Here is a 6,842-nt window from a genome sequence, read left to right as displayed (position 1 = left end):
TTTAGACCAAAACGCCTATGGGGGCACATTTGAGCGCAAATGCATTTGCTGTTTAAACAGCGTAGCGCAACGCCTCAAAACGACTCTTGCGCCAAGCTGAAACTAGCAAAAGACTATTGCGCCAAGCCTTGCGCCACATTGCGCCGGGTGTATGATAGGGCCCTCGGTCTCTTGCGTGGGTTTACCTCGCACGCATTCGATCTCTCTCTCGTGGGCACACTTGGCTGCCTCTCTTTTGTGCACTCGGCCTCTCTGCTTTCGCTTTACTTTTGTCCAGTCTGGCGCCTTGTACACGACGTGTCTTCTTTACAGTGGTTGGTTGGCATCCACCAATCCAACGCATCCCCGCTTTAAACAGAAAGATTTAGGCTAGACTGCAGCCAGAATTAATTAATTTACCAAGTAACGAACAAACGCATCATATTGTAATGATAACGAAGTTAATATATTTAAAAAGTTATGCATTACAGTATTAGTTAGTTACTGTCAAAAGTAATGCCGTTACAGTAACACTAGACACGCGTTAATGCCCAACAGTGGTTCTGACACTAGGATACATCAAGATGCTCTTATTAACTTGACCTTATTGACCTTTTGTGTTGTTCAAAGTGAGTTCATTTGTTTTACAAGAAAGGAGTACATCCTTAAAATCTCATTAATGTATGTAGCATCCTATCTAGCTTTCATAATATAATCAATTTATTACATAAAATACTAAGCCTTGTCCTTCCTTCCTCCTCTACAAATCTATTCTGCTCAGAAATATGTCTGAGCGTGGAAGTGAAATGCGTTGTGAAAGCCACTTCACATTGACTATATCATTGACAGTCTGGTAGCCATTAAAGTGAGGAAGCAGCTTGAGCGAAATGCTGTTCCTGTTGGCTGTCTACCCTGTTCACTCTCCGACTGAGTCTGTCTGATACCTTGGAGACAGACGCTGTCTCTGTCTGTAACTAGAGCTCTTTATTTTTGTCCGTCTCGGTCCCTCTTGCTCTTCACAGTTCCTCCTTTTCGTCTTCTCTTTCTTTTCCTGTCGCACTGTGCTGAGGATGGATGATGTCGTTAAAGCAGCTCCCTCCGAGAGGGGCCGACCAGGCTCTCCGGCAGCACCTTGGGAGCCTAATCATTTGTCCGACCTCTATCAAACCCTCCTCCTTCATGCCTCCATCTTTTATTCTCACTTCATTGCTCAGTAGCTTGTGGGAGCCCACAGGCTGTAGCCGCGTCTCCCCTGTGGGGTCCACCATTGATTAAGTGACACTCTGTTGAATTGTCGTTTTTCATGGTAAAGAGGTGCCTATATTTCCCATTATGATGCCCGCCCCTGGGAACCGGACTGGTGCTTCACACCGTATGCAGGCTTGAGTATTTTCCAGCCAACTTTTTAATAGATTTCACCTGCAGCTAAAGGGACATTTGTGCCTTTTAAATGTATTCAGCTGACAAAACTGGATGAATGCGGTCGTGTTTCAAGAGGCTGTTTTCTCCCACCTCAATCCTCTACAGTGTGCAGTAATTATGAGTAGCCTTGACACTCTGCTGTGAGCTCCTCATTAAAGTCCAGCTATGTCTCATCGTTTAACTATTGTTTGAGCGTATTGTCAGTAGGAAGCTCATAAGAGCGAATGACCAAATTAGCTTTGCTGGTGTTCTGCTGCTCAAATCTAAATTTAACAGCTTGTAAATGAATGAACAAGGTAGTTATATTTCCAGTAGTCACCTTCTCATTAAAGTTGTGACACCAGTTGGAGCTTCATTAATGTCTTAGGGTTGGGAGATGTCGACCAATTTTGGCATTGTTCGATGTCTAATGTGAAACATTTTGATGGATGATGGCATCCTCGTCGTAGGTGGTGGTAAATGAATTATTTATGAATAATTAATTCATTCATTACAATTAATTATTTGTAGCCTACCGATTCATCTACCTGACCCGCATGCTCTTTTTTTTTTTTACCCATAGCCAAATCATAGATAAATAAAAATAAGTTACACTCAAATAACCACCTGTGAATCACTTTTTCTGTGGGACTCATAAATAGGCAGGGTGATCTGTGCCGTTATAATGGAGTCTACAAACTTGGTTGTTAAAAAAGGTGCACAACCAACAGGAACCAGCCAACAGTGTTAGAGGTTTTCAATAAAATTACTAAGTACAAATGTGAAAGCAAAAGACTGAAGCAGTGTGCTGATGCTGTGACACGTTACCTGATAGATTCAAAAGACTGAAGAGTCGTTAGATAGAGAAGATTAATTAAATATCATGCTTAACAACTATAGTGAGATGTGATCCAGCAGGACATCTTTGATAAACTGTCCGATGTGCACTGCTCTCTGGGGTTTTATGCGCAATGCACCTCCTGACTGCCTGGAGCTCAGACGGGCTCAGACAGTGCATGCCTGTGTGTGTGTGTGTGTGTGTGTGTGTGTGTGTGTGTGTGTGTGTGTGTGTGTGTGTGTGTGTGTGTGTGTGTGTGTGTGTGTGTGTGTGTGTGGTCACGTGATGTGCGTTTTCAGCGTTATAGTGTGGATAGAGATATTTTCAGAAATGCAGGATGAAACGTTAGTGTGAACGTAAATCGTTTTCCTTCTAAAATGGCATTTTAAAACTAAGACTTATTAGTCTGTAAACGAGGCCTAAGTGTGTATTTTTCGTGAGCGGATTGCCGTTGCGTCTGGGGCAAGAGGAGGATCCTGATGCCGGCTCAACATCATGATCGTGATCAATGATCGTCTAGCGATACAACCCTAAATGTCTAGATATAAAAAATGTGCTACCTTCTTGTTGGTGTTTGTCAGTGCTTGGCTAGGGGATGATCTTATATAGTTGATGGCAAAATTATCAAAGAAATCTAGAGAAAATCTGGAATAAAATAATTTTTTTATATTATTAGCCCAATTAAGAAATGTATTAATTTATTCGATTGGCTACAGAACAAACTACTGTTATCTAAGAACTTATGTACTTAACCTAACTTGTCTAGTTAACCCTGTTAACCTAGTTTTAAATTGCACTTTACACACTAAGGCGACACCAAACAACTAGCATCATCAAAACCAAAATGTGTTGTCACCCTGCATTGGCTCATGTCTGGTTTCATCTGCATTTGTTTGTATGCAAGTTTGCAGCAATTGTAAAGTTTGATTGCTGCATCCTGCCCAAACGAACTGCACCAAAAGACAGAACGAACTACTCAACCAAACTAATTTAAATGAGCTGAAATAACACAATTCTTGAGTTTTTTTTTTTTGTTTGTTTTTTGGGGGGGGGGAGGTTAATTGTTTCATGATCAATCCACTTCAATTTGTAAAAACTAATAATTAAACTTAATTTTTTCATGTTGTCACAACACAAACCAATTGTGTGGAACCCAGCATATTCCTAAATACTAAATGGACTGCGGGTGAAGCAGTGGCGCAGAAGGTAGTGCTGTCGCCTCACAGCAAGAAGGTCGCTGGGTCGATGGTTCGAGCCTCGGAATAATAAAGAGACTAAGCCAACAAGACAATGAATAAATGAATAATTGGGCTGTACACAGATGTCAGACACTCCTGTTGATGAGAATTGTGTCAGATTGCAGATGGCTGCAATGTAGTTTAGGCTTAACAGTTCAGGAATCAAGCTGAACTGCTTGTGCAAATCTGCAAGTAAAATGTGCATGGGAAAAACGCTTGGCGGCCACAAAGGTACAGAATTGTTATGTGAATGGTAATGAAAAAATTCTCAACCCTACTTTGGGTCACTTAACCTGCTAATGGCCTGCTTATAGTCGCAAAAAACTTAGAAAGTATAAAATATTGTAAAGCCCTAAATATTTCATACTTCGCCATTAAAGGTGAAATCCGGCGCTTCAGCTGTCAGATTTCATTACGTTTGGCTGGTGATATCTGTGACACATTGCCTCAAACTTTCCCGACCTGCAAGTTTACTGCTGACAGAACAAGGACAGTGTGTTCACCCCACACACAGCATCCCCCTGTGTGCCATACTAATAGAAAACTCAATCTCCTTTCCTTTTAAGTGGTGCGATTCTGCCACTTGAGCACATGAATAACCCTAAAGGAGAAATGAATCTGGGTTTTGCTTCTCCAGTGACCGAGTAAGTAAGGTTTCTTTTGTGCTGTTTCTTTCTTCCTGTCACTCCCTGATTGTCTTTTTAATCTTTGTCTCCCCGTTTGTCAATCTTAGGAATGTAATAGATACTCATTTGTTGCTTCACTAGGCGAAGAGCGAATGCTCTTGTCGAGACTCAGGCCCAATTCCAATTCTACCCCTTAGCCCTTCAATTTAATCCTACTCCTCGGTATGTGCATTCATAAATGGGTGGAGCGTCCCAATTATCTATTGCTTGGAGGTCTAGTGGTAGGGGAAATGGCCATATAAATTTTCCTGAATACACCAGTTGAATAAGGCAGCAATATGGCGAGCAAGGAGACCCACACATGTAAAGGTTTTTTTATTTTTTACATTTTTACACCAACATTACTAAGGATTTTAGAACAAACAAGTATGTGAATTATTAAAATTCTATTTTAAATGAAAAAAACGTTTTCAGACGATTCGACAGAATTGGCCAGTCTGTCAGAAATGTCAGGCAGGGAATATGCTTTTTACAGAACATATAATGGTAATCCTGTGGTTACTATACTTCCATGAATATGAGCACTGTGTAAATACAGTTTTGTGCTTCTTGCAACATAATCCACAAATTGTAACAGGCACGTTTGGAAGCTCAGTACCTCAAACACTTTTGAGCTGAAAATTAACAGCGTTCATCCATATACATCACAAAACAACTTTGTGTGTGGGTAAGAATGCATTTTTCAATTCTGAGAGCTGCACTGCAGTGCCTTAGTGTTGACATTAGAGCAGTGCGCTGTGCATTTTGTGTTTCTAGGAAACCACTGTATCGTCAGTCATGGTGTTGCAGTGCCTTTGTGTTGACATTAGAGCAGTGTACTGTGCTTTTTTTAATTTCTAGGCAACCACTGTATCTACAGTCTTGATGTTGCAGTGGTTTTTGTTGACGTTAGAGCAGTGCACTGTGCTTTTTATGTTTCCAGGCAACCACTGTATCAACAGTCTTGGTGCTGCACTGCCTTTTTGTTGCCTTTAGAGCATTGCACTGTGCTTTTTATGTTTTTAGACAATCATTGTATCATCAGTCTTGGTGTTGCAGTGCACTTGTAGTGCTCTTATCATAAAGATAAGAGGAAGACATTGTTCAAAACAGTAACTGTTTTTTGTTTTGTTTTTTGTTTTTTGTGGATACCCACAAATACTGTGCTTTAATAGAATAAAAAAAATCTCAATCAGCCTGATCTTTATGTAGAAATGCTTCACCAATCAGATTCAATCTCAGATTCAATTTGTCTACATACATGTCCGGACGATTTCCTATATGTTTTGCTGAGAGATTATTTCTAATATTGGTGTGTCATTGTTTCAAACTTTCAAAGGCGTTCATGAATGAACGATCCAAAAGTTGTGCCTCAAATTGTTATCGTGAGGGCAATTTGATGCCCAAAAACATGGCACAGCACAAAATGAAATGTGATCGGTTGGTTAAATTGTCAGTCATTTAACATAGTGGGCAGTCCTTGCCCATTCAAAGCGCCGTCAGTCTGAGGTCTGGCTACATGAGACTATGGAGCTGGTGACAAAATGTGATGACAGGTGGCACAAAATATGATGATATACTATGCATGTGTAGTAGTAATGTCTCATTTCTAAGGCGAATTTTCAATCCCTACCCCTTCACACTCTATTTCAAGGGCCGAGGGGTAGGTGTATGGATGAATGGGGTAGGGGCATAAAATGGGTATAATAGGGTAGGGGTATAAAAAAATAATTGGGAAAGGGTTTTAGTTTCAAGCTTTGGATGCTTTTTCTTATGTTCACATGACAACTAGAGTGAAAAGGCATAAGAGAGCACTAGAGGGCCCATGGAGAGTGCTTGCATTAACAGTTCCCACATACTGAGCTTCCGGATGCACACTAATTGGCATAAGCAGCATCCGTTAAATCGCTCCTGTTAAATGGAGAAATTAAAGTAGTACGTGCCTGAGCGTGTGTTAAATCACTCCTAGCTAGCCGCAGACGTTTTCTATCAGCCTACCTAATGGAAACGATTACCTCTGCCTATCTAACAAAGTCGATGTTTGGTACACTAGTGCATGATGGAGCGAGAGTGAGTATCTATAAGCCATTGTCCCTTTTTTAGCTCTCACATTGCAGAGGCACTTTACGCTGTGCTGAATCTCGCACTGTATAGCTTTACTCCCAAGGCTACGGTAACAATTAGCCGAGGTGTCAAGTTCAAGTAGCTTGACTGTAATGTGAATATACTCTCTTTGTTTGCTCCATTGAAGGTTTTTCCAGCCTAGAGAAAGATGGCTTTTTTTTTGTTGTCTTTTCAAGCCAGAGGCTTCTTTCGAATAGTTATTCAACTTTTCAAGACCGCCTTGTTTGTGTTAAAACTTTATAAGTCAGTATAGATTCCAGGATTCAGTCTGAGAGTTCTTTAACGCAGAGGTTTGTAAAGCACACCATAAAACTTGACTTTGAAAAACTGCTGCTTTGAGAAGCTGCAGTCCCTTATTTGTTTTCCATTTGAAACAGAAGTCAGAGATTATTAATATTTTAGCACAAGTTGCTGTTGGATGAGAGATGGTCTGCTGGAAGAAATCGAGTTTTAGATGCCTCAGAGCAGAGGTAGTACGCCAACCAGTCCTTTTATTTTTAAGACCCCCTAGTTTTTCACAAATTTTTTTGATTTATTTATTTATTTTTTTGCTATTTAAAAATGACTGATTTTGTGGTGGTAATTCACAGAAATTGT

Source organism: Danio rerio, chromosome 6, assembly GCF_052040795.2.
Source record: "Danio rerio strain M-AB ecotype USA chromosome 6, GRCz13ab, whole genome shotgun sequence".
NCBI lineage: Eukaryota > Metazoa > Chordata > Actinopteri > Cypriniformes > Danionidae > Danio > Danio rerio.
The sequence above is the reverse complement of the archived record's forward strand: the minus strand, read 5'-3'. Positions refer to the sequence as shown.